This window comes from Heterocephalus glaber, unplaced genomic scaffold, assembly GCF_053883595.1.
Source record: "Heterocephalus glaber isolate CG9 unplaced genomic scaffold, H.glaber_assembly_v1.0 deba00001509, whole genome shotgun sequence".
In the NCBI taxonomy this organism is placed as follows: Eukaryota; Metazoa; Chordata; class Mammalia; order Rodentia; family Bathyergidae; genus Heterocephalus; species Heterocephalus glaber.
In genome coordinates, this window is record NW_028258325.1 from 32,801,907 (window position 1) to 32,818,834 (window position 16,928).

General features: G+C 42.1%; 1 protein-coding gene across 11 annotated transcripts in view; it reads left to right on the forward strand.

Moving 5' to 3' along the window:
* Positions 1 to 1,111: 1,111 nt before the first annotated feature.
* N4bp2 (NEDD4 binding protein 2) overlaps positions 1,112 to 16,928 on the forward strand; it is a 176,681-nt gene continuing 160,864 nt past the window's right edge. For 6 of the 11 annotated variants that reach the window (XM_087187492.1, XM_087187482.1, XM_087187484.1 and 3 more), the window contains exons 1-2: positions 1,112 to 1,233; positions 10,533 to 10,675. The gene's annotated coding sequence lies outside the window, so the exon portion shown is untranslated. Of the gene's footprint in view, positions 1,234 to 5,593; positions 5,676 to 10,532; positions 10,676 to 16,928 lie in introns of those variants that run through there. The other 5 variants (XM_087187483.1, XM_087187487.1, XM_087187489.1 and 2 more) reach the window with 5 other exon arrangements.

Genomic DNA, 16,928 nt, shown 5'->3' on the forward strand with positions numbered 1-16,928 from the left:
ACAAGTACCTGAACCTTACATTTCCAGCCTAACTGGAAATGTAACTATTTTAGAACTGGTAGCCAGCACTATCTGACTTGTCTAAGGAATGTGCCAAGAATTTGCACAACTTTTGCCTTCTGCACTTTTCCAAGTAACTCCAGACACTGAGTAGTTCTTGGAATGTGGCTACTTTCATAAACACTATTTTGGAAAAACTCTGTAGAGTTCAGTGATGCAGGGGCTTCTCTAGAGACTAAAGACATGTCTGTAGGACACGTAACAAGGGCTATTTCACCTCACCATGGCTGAGATGTATCATAATTTCCAGGGTATGAGAAGAGGATTTAGCTCAGTGGTTCTGCTGCCTGCCTCATAAGCGCAAGGTCCCGAGTTCCATCCCTGGTACCAAAAAAAAAAAAAAAAAAAAAAAAGAAATTTCCTGTTCATTGAAGTTTTTGGTAAATTAAAAGTTAAACAGAAAATTTCTTTTCTAGCTGTGTGTGGTGGTGCAAGCCTGTAATCCCAGCACTCAGGAGGCTGAGGCAGGAGGATAGCCAGGAGTTCGAGACCAGCCTAGACTCCATAATGAGTTCAAGGCCAGCCTGAACTACACAGTGAGACCCTGTTTCAAAAAACAAAAAAAAATCCTTTTCTTTCCACTCTCTTGGAAATACATCAGTTCTCCTTTCACTCTTTATTTGGTTGTGTGTGTGTGTGTGTGTATGTGTGTGTGTGTGTTTTGTTTTTTGAAACAATGTCTGTAGCCTGTCGCCTGTCTCAAGAAGTGCAGGTCAGTGAATGCAAGGCTGAATCTTTGGTGTTTGGACATACTCCAATACCTTTTGTCAATTGGAAAGCCTCTTTAAATTTGCAAAATTTAGGTGTAGAATCAGAAGTGGAATGAGACAAATATGAGCAGAGGTGTTATGGCTGTGTCTAGATGTCCCCTCAAAGCCTCAGTCAGCCATAGGTGGGGCTTTTTCAGAGGTGGCTGAATCTAGAGTGTGTGATGATTCATGGTGCAATGTTAGGATTAAGGGTGGGTGATTGCTAAATCAGTCCACTGATGGGCTTGGCACTGCCCTAATTCCAGTAGCCTGGATACAATATAAGGGACGCAGAGAGGTTTGCCTTGTCCCTTGTTGCTTTGTTACCTTTTGACTGCCATGAACTGTTTTTCCTCTGTGATGCCCTCTGCTATGCCACCCTACCTTGGAGCCAGGTGATTATGGACTGAAACCTCTACAAACTGTAAGCTAAATAAACCATCCCTCCCTTAACTTGTGGGTGTCAGGTATTTTGTTTCAGCGATGAGAAAAGTAACTAAGAAGAAAAAAAAAAAAAAGAAAAGTAACTAAGACAAGAGGGTAGAACTTTCCATAGAAATTAGTTTTATCTCTATGTGTGTTGGTTTTCCTTTCCTTTCCTTTCCTTTCTTTTCTTTTCCTTTCCTTTCCTTTCCTTTTTGAGACAGGGTCCCACTATGTAGTTCAGGGTGGACTTGAACTTGCTATGTAGCCTGGGCTGGCCTCAAACTTGAAGCTATCTTCTTGCCCCAGCTTCCTGAGTGCTGGGATTACAGGCATGTGCCATCATCCCTGGCTTGTATTGTATGTGTGTCTGTGTGTTGGACTGGGGCTTGGACCCAGAGCCTTCACCTTGAGCTGTATCTCCAGGCCTCTCATCCTTTTTTGAAACAAAGTCTGGCTAGGGCCAGGGATTTAGCTCAGTGGTTCTGCCTCCTGCCTTGCAAGTGGAAGGTCCCAAGTTTGATCCCTTGTACCAAAAAAATAAAAGAAATAAGGTCTGGCTAAATTGCTAAATTGCCCAGATTGGGCTCAAACTTTCCATCTCTCTGCCTTTGTGGCCTACAGTACTGGAATTATAGGTGTGTGCCACCACGCTTGGCTAGTTTGATTTTTACTGGGGTTTTTTTTTTTTTTTTTGAGACAGAGTCTCACTAGGCAGTTCAGGCTGTCCTTAACTCACTACATAGCCCAGGCTGACCTCAAACTCCTCAGCCTCCGGAGTGCTGGGATTACAGGCCTGCTCCACCATGCCTGGCTGATTCTTTTGGTACCAGGGATCGAACTCAGTATGTTGGGCTTTCGAGGCAGGCACCACTGAGCTAAATTCCCTACCCCTGGCTGATTTTTAATGTAGCAGAGGAGGTACATTAAGAACCTCTGTTATATTGGGTTTTGATACCTTACTAAGTGTAAGTCATCCATTTAACACTTACTATCTAGCAGGTTCTTTAAATGGTGAAGGGAGCCAGGATTTTGTCAGGCATGGTGGCACACGCTTGTAATACCAGCACTTTGGGAGGCTGAGGCAGGAGGGTTACAAATTTGAGCCCAGCTTGACCAGTTTAGTGACTTAGTGAGGCTCTGTCTCAAAATTTAAAAAAAAAATTGAAAACAACTCACTATGTAGTTCAGTTTTAAGGCCCTGGGTTCACTCTCTAGCACTGAAGTAAATAAACAAACAAACAAATAAATAAATGGCAATGATCTAGAAGTAGACAAGGCATTGCTCCAGAGTTATGACTGTATTTTCATATATTTGTTCTAGTTTAATGTATTATTTGAAACGTAATTGACATAGAAGGCACAATGGAATTTTGGTGGAGGAAGAGAGTAAAGAATTTTTTCGATGTAAGAAAAGGAAAAATGAGGGCCAGGGATGTAGCTCAGTGGCACCGTACCTGCCTGGCAAGTGCAAGGTCCTGAGTTTGATCCCTGGTACCAGGAAAAAAAAGAAAAAAAGAAAAGAACAAATGATAACTGTTGTCCTTTGGCAATAGAGTTATGGAAAGTGCTCTTCTCTTCAGGCTTGCACATACTTTTCAACCTTTCTGAAAAAAGTTTGCTTGGAAAAAAATGGTTTAAAAATGTTAAAAATTGGATAATAAATTTATTTTTTAAAATATGGCAATGGTCTGGGCATGTAGCTCAATGGTAGAGTGCTCACCTAGCATGTGTAAAGCCCTGAGTTTGATTCCCAGCATTGCAAAACCAAAATAAAACAAAATTGACAATCAAAACCTATGTCTAAGGAGATAAAGTACTTAAAGTGCTTGGCAGAGTACACCCTTCATAGAGTTTGGCTGCTATTATCACTGCTGTTGCTTCTCTTTGGTTGCAAGGAACAGAGAAAACTAACCCAAGTCAGTGAGAAAGAGAGAGACAGAGACACAGAGAGAAATGGGTCCCTCACAGAAACTACAGTGAGACCTCTAAAAGAGAATCAAGAACTGAAAGACTATCAAGAATATAGTGTTGGGGCCGGGGATTTAGCTCAGTGGTTCCACCGCCTGCCTTGTAAGCACAAGGTCCCGAGTTTGATCCCCAGTACCAAAAAAAAAAAAAAAAAAAGAATATAGTGCTGGGTGTGGTGGTGCACACCTGTAATCCCAGCATTTGGGAGGCTGAGGCAGGAGGATTGCTATAAATTCGAGGACAGCCTGGGCTACATAGTGGGTTCAGGGCCAGACTGAAGTACCCAGTGAGTTCCTGTCTCAAAAAAAATCAAAAAACAGGGCTGGGAGGGCTGGGGATTTAGTTCAGTGGTTTCGCCGCCTGCTGCCCAAGTGCAAGAACCCGAATTGGATCCCTGGTACCAAAAAACCCCCACAAAAAACCAGGGCTGGGAATTTAGCTCAGTGGCACTGTGGCTGCCTTGCAAGTGCAATAAATAAATAAATAAATAAACAAATAAATAAATATTAATAAAACAGTCTGCTGCAGCCAGGCACGGTAGTGCACACCTGTAATACCATTACTTGGGGGGGCTGATGCAGGAGGACAGCAAATTGGAGGCCAACCTGGTCAATTCAGTGAGACCCTAGTAGTTTTTTTTTGGGTACTGGGGATCGAACTCAGGACCCCATGCTTGCCAGGCAGGCACTGTGCCACTGAACCCGTCTTCATTTTAGTTTTTATTTTTTTGGTACCAGGCATCAAACTCAGGACCTTGTGCTTGTAAGGTAGGTGTGGTGCCACTGAGCTAAATCCCTCACCCCCAAACCTGTTTTTTAAAAAGGGGAAGCTAGGTATGGTGGCACATGCCTGTAATCCCAGGCATGAGAGGCTGAGGCAGGAGGATTACTATGAGCTCAAGCCAGCCTGAGCTACATTGTGAGTTTACACCAGCCTAAACTACAAAGCAAGATCTTTTCTCAAAAAACAAACAAACAAAAGAAATATGATTTATTTCTACTTTCCTCTGAACATCTGCTTCATTCTTTGCTCTTTAGAGGATACTGGGTATTGAACCCAGGGCCTTCACACTGTCTTTTAAAAATTTTTTTTGAGATAGAGTCTTGCTATAACATAGGGTCTTTAGGCTATTAACACATGAGGGAAGGCAGTCTTTTCGGTATGAAAAGTGTGATTTTGATATTCCACAGGCTGGGCTTGAACTTGTGATCCTTGTGCCCCAGCCCGTTCTTTGTTCTGCCAAGAGATCCCTTCTTTGCTTTTTAGTTTACATGGCAGAAGAGAATTACTCCTTGTCTTCTGAGTTTACATCTCCATCTTAGATGAGCTCAGATTAAATTAGACTCTCTCATCTAGACTACAAATGCCAAGGATAGCAAATAAAATTCTTCTTTTCTTTTTCCCAGGGTAGTTACCATCCAGAGCGCTACATCATTTACTTATTTATTATGCCGATTGTTTACAGCTTGCCATCCAGGTGCCCATGTCTGGTCTAATCAACCGGGGCCTGGTGGGCAGGGTCATGTCTAAAACGTGCACTACATGGTCCATCACTAATGAATTAGAGGACTAATACGATTTCTGGAGAAAGGAAGAATCAGTGGGTCAGGGGCCAGGCATATCCTCCACCAGAGTTTTATTTCTGTTAAAGGGACATCAAGGCAGTGTCCTTCACACTTACACACAGGGAGTGGGGATGTAGATCCACAGTAGAGTGCTTGGTTAGTGTACATGAGGCCCTGGTTCAATCCCCAGCATAACAAAAAAAGGATGTGTGTGTACATACACATATATGTGTATACATCATATATTTTATATAAACCCATAAAATATATTATATATAATATTTACATACATACAGAATGTCCAGTTACCCATTAATCTGTTTAAAAATCCTCTTCATTATTGTCACATTTAATTATTGAAATTTAATTTCCAGTTTTGACTTCTTTAATCTTAAAAACCTAATACATTATTCACATTTTAATAAATATATATATTTTTTTGATACTGGGGATCAAACTTGGGTCTTTGGGCTTTCGAGGCAGGAGAAGGAACCACTGAGCTAAATCCCCGGCCCAATAAATAAATTTTAATATGTATTAATAAGTTCAAAATTTAAAACACAGGATCTATTTTTTTTTCATAAAGTGAAACAGAAAACTAATACCCACAAGAGACTGATCCGAATCCTCAGTTCTCCCTGGTTAGTATGGCCGGGCAGACTCTTTTCCTCCGTTTGCCATTCCCTTCCTGAAGCCTAGCACACACCATGGGCAACAGAAGGGGCATTTGGCAATGTGACCAAACACAGAGGGATGGACAAGCCCTTTTCAGGGTGTTAACACAGGAGGGAGGGCAGTCTTTTCCACGTGAAGGTGTGATTGTGTTTACCCCACTGACAGGATCTGATGCACCTCTGGTTTTGTTCCAAGTGGAAGAGAGCTGAATGGCTCACGGCCTGTGCCAGAGGTGAGAAAGTAGAGATGGGATCCTGGGGAAAGGGTGCAAGTATCTGTCATGGAGGGGGAAAAAGAGACAGGAAAAGTCCCAAGGAAAAGATGTTTTTATTTGTTGGCAGAAAGAGAGTGTTTTACTTGTTATTTGAAGAGTGGCCAGGGCTGGGGATTTAGCTCAGTGGTTCTGATGTCTGATGTCTGCCTCGCAAGTGGAAGGACCTGAGTTTGATCCCCAGTACCAAAAAAAGAAGAGTGGCCACATAGGCAACTCAGTGTGCCAGGATGGAATTTCTTTTGCCATTAAGGGATTAGAGTTGCTGATACAGAAAAAGGAGAGGATCATTTTCCAAACTCTTACTTCCTGTAACTCTGAGTTAGGAGTTCTGACGCTGACTTGAAGCAATGGACTATTGTGTACATTCTGCATGAACATAAGCTATGTGAGGCAAGGATCCTTATTTTGTTCACTGATATATTCCAATTGCCTGGAATAGCATCTGGCACCTGTAAGTAGTAACTGAATTTTTCATCATTTGAATCAAAAGAATTCTAGACTGTGGGTATCTGCCCAATTGGCTAACAGTAGGGTTGTTTAATATTGGACTTTACCACCCTGCTTGTCCTAATCAGGACATAGTTTAGGTGTTTCATTAGAAATGAACCGATATGGGGCAACCTACTTTCTGGTCTCCCTTCTGTCTCTGTTAGACAGAAGCTGTCTTTCTCCCAATAAATTTTTCCTACTCTTTAAAAAAAAGAAATGAACACACATATATATACATATATATGTATATATACATATAAAATTTTTTTTGGTACCGGGATCGAACTCAGGTCCTTCTGCTTGTGAAGCAGGTGCCAGAACCACTGAGCTAAATCCCCAGCCCTGAATCAATATTTTTGTTAAGTGATGTACACAGGAGAGGGGGGGAAGAAGAAACACTTTATGGGTCTCCATCAGTCACATTACACTTTTTTGGGGGGTACCGGGGATTGAACTCCGGACCTTGTGCTTGCAAGGCAGGCAGTGGAAACACTGAGCTAAATCCCTGGCCCCGTATTACATTTTGATGCCATTATCCCCAATTCCACTTGAGGTGTAGGAGAAATTAGTGTCAATAAGGAGTAGAATTCAATTTTTACAGTATTATTAAAATATAAAAATATACTCTGGTTGATTTTATGTGTCAACTTCACTGGGCAGAGTTATGCTCAGATAGATGATAAACCCTAATGTCGGGCTGTCTTTTTGTGGGTGTTTGTGGGGTAGATTAGCATTTGGATCATTAGACCAGAGCATTCTCATCAGCCCAGGTAGACATCATTAGTCCCTGGAAGGCCCCAATAGAAGGACAAAAATCCCCCCCGCCCCAGGGATTACTCTGGACCTTGTGCTTTCAAGGCAGGTGTGGCACCACTGAGCTAAATCCCTGGCCCATGGAAGGCCCCAGTAGAATGAAAATAAAGTGTAGCCAGGCTTGGTGGTACCAGTCTGTAATCTCAGTTACTTGGGAGGCTTAATCATGAGAATTGCAAGTTCTAGGCAAGCCTGGACAATTTAGCCAGACCATATTTCAAAAATTTTAAAAGTATTTATTTTTCCTTGACACTAGGGATTGAATTCAGGGCCTTTACACTGAACTACATCCTCAGCTCCCCTGACCCCCTTTAAAAATTTTTTACTTTGAGATAAAATCTTGCCAAAGTGCTGAAGTGTCCAGGCTGAGCTTAAACTTGAAATCCTCCTGCCTCTGCCTCCTGGAGTGCTGGGACCACAGAGATGAGGCACCATGCCTGGCTTGTCAAAATAAAAATTTTAAAGGGCTGAGATGTAACTGAGTGGTAGAAAGCTTGCCTTGAATGCACAAAGACCTGGGTTCAATTGCCAGTCCTCGGGTAGCGGGAGAAAAGACAGAGGAGGCAATTTCTCTTTCTTCTTGAGCTGAGACATTCACCTTCTCTTGCCCATGAACATCTGAGCTCTTGTTCTCCGACCTTCTGCGTCCAGAATTTATACCAGCAGGGCCCATGGTTCTCAGACTTTAGGTCTCAGAGTAATCATCACACCACTGGCTCCTTTGGTTCTCAGGCTCTCAGAGTCAGACTAAATGACATTGGGGATTTAGCTCAGTGGTTTCACCACCTGCCTCGCAAGCACAAGGACCTGAGTTCAATCCCTGGTACCAAAAAAGTAAAAGAATAAAAAAAATAAATAACGTTGGAGGAATTTAGGACATACTGTCTCAAAAATATGCCGAGATGGTATATTGACTGTTTCAAGCTGAAATCACTTGAGGAACTGTAGTTTCAGAAAGCCATACAGATTCTTTTTTGGGGGAGGTGTCCTCAATATGCCAATGCTGAAAAAGGGTCTTGATCACCAGAGACTGGTAAATAAGGCTGTGATTAATCTGGTAAACAACTCTTTGAAGTAATGCTTATCTGCCACTAGCTTCTACATCCCCTCCCCTGTATCTCTTTTTTATATCTTTAGAATTTCCTACTACAATTCAGAGATCTATTTGCTTTTTGATTCCTTCATAAATGTATTATTGTTTGTCTAAAAAGTAAGAAGTGCCAGGGATTTAACATTTAACTCAGTGGTGCCACTGCCTGCCTCGCAAGCGCAAGGTCCTGAGTTTGATCCCTGGTACAAAAAAAAAAAAAAAAATGTAAAAACCATCCTGCTTTGTCAGTTCTTTGGACTTCGCTCTCTTGTGAAGATCCCTACGTAAAATTAATAAAACTTGTATGTTTTTCTCTTGTTAATCTGCTTCTACATTAATTTGGTTCCCAGATCCAGCCAAATATCCCACATAAGAATTAATGGAGGGCCGGAGGTTTAGCTCAGTGGCGCCAGCGCCTGCCTGGCAAGCACAAGGTCCTGAGTTCGATCCCCAGGTCTGCAAAAAAAACCAAAAAAACAATTAATGGAAGCTGGAGGTGTAGTTCAGAGTAGCATCTGCCTCCCTTGCACAAGGCCCTTGGTTCAATTCCCCAACACCAAAACAAACAAACAAAACCAACAGAAGGTAGAGAGACTCTATCTTCCATATACCACCACTGGTTTGTCTGATTCTCTGGTTTTCAGATGACAAATCATGGGGCTTCTGGACCTCCATCATCCATATAAGCTGATCCCCGTAATAAAGAACCTCTTATGCATATATCATTATAAATATCCTATGCTTCTCTTTCTCTGGAGAACCCAGACTGATAAGATTTTGGTACAGAGAATTGTTCTAGAGGAACAGAATTTTAAGGGTGAGTTTTCTAATTGGTTTGGGAGTTTCTGTTATTGGATCGGATCTGTAATCTAGTTAGAATTAAAGATGTTAAAGACTATTTCCAACAGTAAAGAGCACTAATGTTCACATGTGTGTGAAAAGTTTATAGAAATACAATAAACTTTGTGCATTGGATGCTCCTGATCAATCACTTGTAAGGAACAAATGACTATAAAATGCATTCAAACATTGTGGAAAACTAAAAAATAGAATGGTGTTTCTAGATTGCTCCTATTATCACTGGACAAAGTGTTAAAAAGATCAGCTCAGGGATTTCATTCCCAGCTCAAGCACAACGTAAATGACCTAAGAGCTTTCAGGTGTTTCCTGAAATACAGACTTACTTCCTATAGCCACAGGACCAAAATGCCCAACAATGATTTGCGATTGGCTGCATTGCAGACTGAGTGTACTCCAGCCTTGCACGGTGTCTACTGCTACAGTGAAGATGTGGGATGGGAAAGAACAGCACCCTGTAAATTGGGAGAGTGACGTGGGAAGACACTGATGAAACTGAGGACTTGGAGCATCCAAATTTCAATGAGAATTGGGCCGGGGATTTAGCTCAGTGGTTCTGCCACCTGATTTGCAAACCAAGGTCCCGAGTTTGATACTCGGTACCAAAAAAAAAAATCCAATGAGACTTCTTTGGGATTTAACCCTACGTTCCCTGGAGAAATGGTAATGATCTCCCCAATACTTGCTTATGTCACCACTCCTAGACCACAAGGATACTAGAGTCCCTGCAGGTCCCTGAAGGTAGGTTACTGAGTGTGGCCCATGAAGGGGTGCATAGCACTGCAGATGAACCATTAGAATATTTAAAATTAATATAAGCAGGGGCCGGGGATTTAGCTCAGTGGTTCCGGCACCTGCCTTGCAAGCGCAAGGTCCTGAGTTCGATCCCCGGTACCCCGGTACCAAAAAAAAAAAATTAATATAAGCAGAAATCCAGGGAACATGTGTGGGAATGACCCTTAAGGGTGTGTGGGACAAGCTGGGGTTGCTAGTGCATGCCTGTAATCCCAGCATTCTGGGACACTGATTGCAAGTTCGAGTCCAGCCTGGGTAATTTAGTGACTTTGCAAGACCCTATCTCAAAATTAAAAAATAAAAAGGGCTGGGAATGTAGCTCAGTACCAGGGCCTTGGGTTCACCCTCCCCCCCACAAAGCATGAGATAATAGTGCCAGGAACATAAAATTGGATCCAGCTAAATTTACTGACATAAGCCCACTAAGCAGAGATTCTGCATGTAACCTCGCTAGGAAGTTAGAAGGCCTCTGCTTGTTTGGTTGACTGAAACATGGAAGAAAAGATGGCCTACTATGGATGGACTGGAAATGCTCCATCTCCCTTGGTTTTGAAGTAAAAGAGGGGATTGAAAGGTTACAGGATTGGATTGGAAAGTTACAAGATTGGAATGTTTCAGTGGATTTGTTATTTAAGATCAGCCCATCTTCACTGAAAGGACTTAGAGCGACTTTCACTTGATCTTAGCCAAAAAGCCGAGGAGCGATAGAGCTACTTTCAACCAGTAGTTTGAGAAATAAATTTCTAAGTGGAACCCTTGTATCCTTGCAGAGCTCTGTGATCACTCTTCTCTGCAGGCCCGGACCTCATAGACTGAACTATGAACAGCCACTCAACTGGAAAACCTAAATGCAATGGGAGGAATTGGACACCAGGCAGGGGCCAACTGGTGACACTTGACCACCAAAGACAAGGTGGGTATAGTTACTGTCATGGCAGCAGAGTCAAAGCTGCAATCAGAATTGTCTGTCACCTCCCCTTAGCAAGAATGGCTCTTATCAAAAAGGCAAAAGATCCTAGGTGCTGGTGAGGATATGGAGAAAAGAAGCCTTTGCGTACTGTTGGTGGGAATGTAAATTAGTGTTGTCATTATGGAAAACTATGAAAGAAAAAAATTGAAAACAGAACTGCTGCATGATCCAGCAATCTTACTCCTGGGTATATATCCAATGGAGATGAAATCAGTATGTTGAAGAGACATCTGCACACCTGTGTGCATAGTGCCCTAGCCACTCAGCACGCTGTGTGGGGAGCGTCACTGGAGTCGAAAAGGACAGGGCCAGCCTGCACCACAAGTGAGGCCTAGTCTCACAAAATAAAACAGAAAACAAAACAAAACAAAAACAGCAACAACAATACAACCAAAAAATCCACGTTATACAGTGTGTACATGTATCAAAACATCAAGTTGCCTCATTAATATGTACAGTGATTTTGACTGCATGGATCAGTTAAAAAATAAAACGAATTTAAAAATTAGCCTGACTCCTGCAGACCTATATGGTCTAGTGGATGTAACTGGATCTTGGAGGCAACTTCCTCATCTGGGTGTGTTACTCTGCCCCATTCACCAAGAGACTGGAAAAGCTTCTAGCCTTGTGTGGGGCTCAAAACAAGAAAAGGCTCTGCCACAGGTCCCTCCTTGGCACTTTCCCCATGTTGGGAGGCACTGGAGTGACCTTAGATATTTTGGGGATCTGGCTGAGGGGAAGTTGAATTTAGGATACATTTAGTTGGGATTTAGAAGAGTATATTTGTGTAGTTTACAACCCTTTTTGTGTTTAATTATGTTATTGCCAGTTATCCCGGCATGGGAATGCTTCTGCAACCTCTAAAACAGTAACCTATTAATGAATGCCAACCATGCACAATATTTAGGGTTTGTTGTTACACAAGAGATCTTGAAATACCTTGAAAATTTACACCTTATACATAAAGGAAATTTGATGAGGGTTGCCCAAATTTGACAACTATCCTAAAAATTTTATTTGATGTTACTAAAACATTGAGGAGTCAAGATAATTGGTTTTTTTTGGTACTGGGGATCAAACTCAGGACCTTGCACTTGCAAGGCAGGTGTGGTGACACTGAGCTAAATCCCTGGCCCCAACATCATTTTTTTTTAAAAACTAGCAGTAAGAAAAAAATATTGAACATTCAGTTTACAGACTAGACTATTTTCATTCTCTCTATAAAAAATAATATTATGAAACCATTGTTATATCAAAAATGATCAAAGATCATCAAATTTTGGAAAATGAAAAGATGGAACTATGGAGACATTAATTTATTTAGATATTTGTTTATTCCACATTTATTAGTTGCCTACTATATTTTTAAGAAGGTTGCTAAAGGCTAGGAATAGAACAGTGAAGAGGTCTAATACTCTCTGACATCAAAGTATTCATAATGTAAGGTGGAGCAGTCCCTAAAAAAATGTAAGGTAGAGCAGTCCCTAAAAAAAAGCAGTCCCTATCAGAATAATTGTGATGAAAGTGAAGTGTAAGATGCTTTGAGAGCTAGCTGAAGTCTGAGTTTGGGGAAAGTTTCCTAAAAAAAAAAAAAAAGTCAGTCCAGGAATTTAGCTCAGTGGTGCCACTACTTGCCTCTCAAGCACAAGGTCCTGAGTTTGATCCCGGTACCAAAATAAAAAGAAAAAATAAAAAAGTCAGTGTAGCAAGCCTGTTATCAGCAGTGGGAAAGTGGTGAATGAGTCCAACATAGTAAAAAGTCTCAAACTTAAAGTACTCTCTAAAGCATATAATTGCAGACAGGTAAATTAATTAGATATCTTTTTTGTTTTAGTATTAGATATCTTGTAGGCAGTTAGTGCCTTCTTTAAGGTGCCAGCCCTCCAGGAGCCAACACAGCAAGGAGCCAACATGCAGGACAGTGAAGACACATTCACTGAAGGCCAACATTGTAAAAGGAGAGAAATTAGCACACCCATGTAGGATGAATAGCAGTGATTGATATTCTAAACAGGTATCAATCACCTGGTGGGTGGGGGGGGGCAAGGTCTTAACCCAGCCTCCCCAGGAAATATCCCTGACCCACCCTTACTGAAAATTCTTGTATGCTTGCTACGTGACTTGCTCCCCTATTTGACCCCCCATTTAATCAATATTACCTGGGTGACTGTACTTGTTTGTTTTTTTGGTACTGGAGATCGAACTTGGGTCCTTGCTCTTGCGCAGCTGGCATCAAAACCACTGAGCTAAATTCCCGGCCCTAGTACTTGTAATCTTATTAGTTGGTCATGGTTTTGCCCCACCTCATGCCCACCTTGTAAATTTCCATTGAGTCTTATAGTTTTGTCCCACTTTGTACCCATCTTACCACATGGCTTTGCTGTATAAAACATCTTTGAAAAGTGGGGTGGGCAAGCAACCCACTTTCCGGTCCCCCTTCTGTTTCTCTTAGGCAGAAGCTTTCTGTCTCTCAATAAATTTTTTCTACTCTTAACCTCCATTGTTCTGAGAATTAATTCTTTGATTTTAGAGAACACAAACTCGCGTTTTGAATGTCTAGTAGGTTTGGGAGTTGAATCTCTTCCCCCCATATCAGTATGATATATATACTTTGGTGTAAAGCTCAGCGTACCATTTTCAAATTTCACCTGCTAGTGCATGTATTTTTAGAACATTATTCCCTTGCAAGGCTATGCTGCAGTTTATCCGTTAACCTGTTGAGAGTTGCCTGTTGGTGGACATGTAGCTTAGGTTTAGGTTTTAGCAGTTGTGAACAGTGAATAGAGTTGTTATAATATTCTTATTGAAGAAACATGAGAAGCTTTGCTACAGGTTTATGCAATTCATTCAAATCAGCGATCTGTGCTTGTGTGATTCCTAGACATAATTGTGGGTTATAAAAATATGTAATACCATACTTATATTCCTAACTAGAATTAGTATGTATCTTTATGCCATATTTATATATATATGGCATAAAGATACATATATATATATTTTTTTAATACTGTGGATCGAACTCGGGTCCTTGGGCCTACATAGCAGGCGGCAAAACCACTGAGCTAAATTCCTGGCCCTAAGCTATATTTTAATACTGTGTATTTCTTAGGATATTTTGCTTTGGTTAAAAATGGCTCAAGTAGAAAAGGATCCCATTCTTATTAAGAAAGCTGGGCCAGAGATTTAGCTCAGTGGTTCTGCCACTTGCCTCGCAAGCGCAAGGACCTGAGTTCTATCCCTGGTACCAAAAAAAAAAAAAAAAAATGTGACAGTTTTGGGTCTGGGATTTAGCTCACTGGTTTCGTCACCTGCTGCGCAAGCACAAGGACCCAAGTTTGATCCCTGGTACCCAAAAAACCCCCAAACAAACAAACAAACAGACAGCTTACTGTGGGCTGGGGATTTAGCTCAGTGGTTCCGCCCCCTGCCTCACACACGCAAGGTCCTGAGTTCCATCCCTGGTACCAAAAAAAAAAAGTGTACAAAACTGTAAATAAGATGTGCACAGTGAATTATTTTTTTAAAAAACAAGAGATGTGAGTGATTTTTCTTTTCCTTTCTTTCCTTTCTCTCTCTCCCTTTTTATTTCTATTTTTTTTATTAGTACATGTTTGCAGTACATAGAATTACATTCATTGTAGGGAGTTGGTACATGCACATAACAGTTCTTACAGGCCAGTATCAGCAGGATGCAGTGTGCTAGTGGGTCCACTAATATCATCAGTGCCACACTGTCATTGTGGTGTCACTGCAGTTCCCTCACTTTTGTTTTTGGTACTGAGGATTTAACTCAGGACCTTGTGTTTTCGAGGTGGCGGAACCACTGAGCTAGATCCACAGCCCTGCACATAACAAATCTTAAGCCTTCATCCTCTCCTTCCTTTCTTCCCTCCTTTCCTTCTCCTTCCATCCATCCATGTCAGGGTCTCCAGCATGCTAGACAAGCATCCTACCACTGAGCTATACCTCTACACCCATGTCCTAAGGATTGGTTTGTGTGTATGTGTTGTGTTTGGAGATAGGGTCTTGCTACATCACCCAGGCTGGCCACAAACTGGAACTGGAGTGAAATTCCTGCCTTAGCCTCCTGAATAGCTGGGACTATAGCCATATATCCTTGCACCAGGCTTGAGATGTGAGATTTCTTTAGTCCACTGTTTTTTCTCACCTCACAGCAGTGTAAAAGCAAGAATACACTCTTTGCTGGAACTTAGTTTTAGTAAAAAGTGCTAAAAACCAGTTTGATACCTACCTGATCCTTTTGTCGACCTCAGGAAGGCACTTGGGTTCTAGTAACTATAGATAAGAACTGGGTCTGTAACTTAACACAGGCACAGCAGCAGCCTGGCCTGAGTCCCAGCTCACCCTCTGCTATACGAGCCTCAGTTTGAGGTGGCAGATGTCCAGCTAGGAAAGGGGCCTGACTGATGCTCGAAGGTACTTCCAGCTTAGTTGGGGTCTTAATTCCCCCTGCTACTCCTGGAGCCATCTCTGTCTGATGATTCCAATTCCAGTCACTTCAAACTGAAGCGCAACTTGTACAAACATGGTCGTACTAAGAGTTTTGGTCTTTAGTGAACTTTTCATGTTGCTATATATTAACAAAGACAGATTTTTTTTTTTTTTTTTGAGACAGAGCCTCAGTATAATAGTTCAGGATGGGTTTGAATTCACTATATAGCCAGGCTGGCTTTGAATTTGTGGCAATCCTCCTGCCTCTGCCTCTTGAGTGCTGGGATTACAGATATATACAACCATGCCTGGCTTTTAGCCTTTGAAAAAAGACATATCCATCTTAAAATAATTTTCTTTCCAGGGTATTTAGCTCAGTGGCACTGCACCTGCCTGGCAAGCTCAAGGTCCTGAGTTCAATCCCTGGTACAGGAAAAAAAAAGAATTTTCTTTCCAGGGAAAAGTTCTAGGGCTTTCTCATATTTTACTATTTTTACTTTCTTTTTGTTTCTTCCCTCTTTTTATTACTTCCTCTTCCTCTTCTTCTTCTTGTTCTTCTTGTTCTTCTTGTTCTTCTTGTTCTTCTTCTTCTTGTTCTTCTTCTCCTCCTTCTCCTCCTCCTCCTCCTCCTCCTCCTCCTTCTTCTTCTTCTTCTTTTGTGATACTGGGGATCGAACTCAGGACCTTGTGCCTGCCAGGCAGGCACAGTGCCACCGAGCTATATCCCTGGTCTGCATATTTCTTCTTTATTGCTTTTTCTCTTTGGATTCAGTCAACCCCTCCTCCTTCCAACCCTTTCAATAATTCATGCTCTCCACACATGTAGTGGTTCCTAGCCCATCATCTTTCCTGACTGTGTTCCAGATTCCTCTCAGATGGGTTCTTCTGTGCCTTCCCTCTTGCCTTCTATACCACACTTGTGTATCATAGTAGGTAACTAGGAGGACTTCTTTTTCTGGGGATGTGGGAACTGATAACTGGAAAGCTTCCATACAAAACACTGAAAGGGCTGGGATGTAGCTCAGTGGCCCAGTGTTTGCCTAGAATGCTTGAGGCCCTGGGTTCAGCAACAGCACTGCAATAACTAACTAACTAACCCAGTAAATGCGAAGCCAGGACAGCACTAAATTGTAATTGTAATTGTAAGGTGTAATAAACTGGTTAATGATCACAGCTTTCTCTCAGTGCAGTCTGCGCAACCTTTGCAATGTAACTTTGCTTCTGCTCCTCTCAAGCCAGTCTGTCCCCTTCAAAACCCAGACTGCCCTTGCATTCTGCCACCCACTGGGGTGTGGTGCTGTGTGATTTCATTTTGATGCTAATTCCATGGAATTAGGGTTAGAATCCACAGGGCACAATTTCCAGAACTGACCACATTGTAAATGCCAGCCACAGGCGGAGTACTCGAATCTATACTTCTGCCCAAGCAGCTACACAGCTGAGGAGTTTCTAGGATGATCTTCAGGTCCAGTAACTCATGAGCTGACTCAGAACTCAGCAAAGTGCTTCACTTAGTGTAGAAGTTTTATTATGAGGGAGACTAATCAGGACCAGCCAGACGAAGACACACTAGGGTGCAGGCTGGGAGGGCTCTGAGAGGATGGCGCCCATGCTCTCTCCCTGTGGTGTCAGGGCGTGCCCCCTCTGCCACATCAACAGCGCTCACTGACCTGGATGTGCCACTTAGTTGCTGTGTCTGGAGACCGCACAGGGCCGCAGCGCACAAGCTGGGACTGAACTTGGC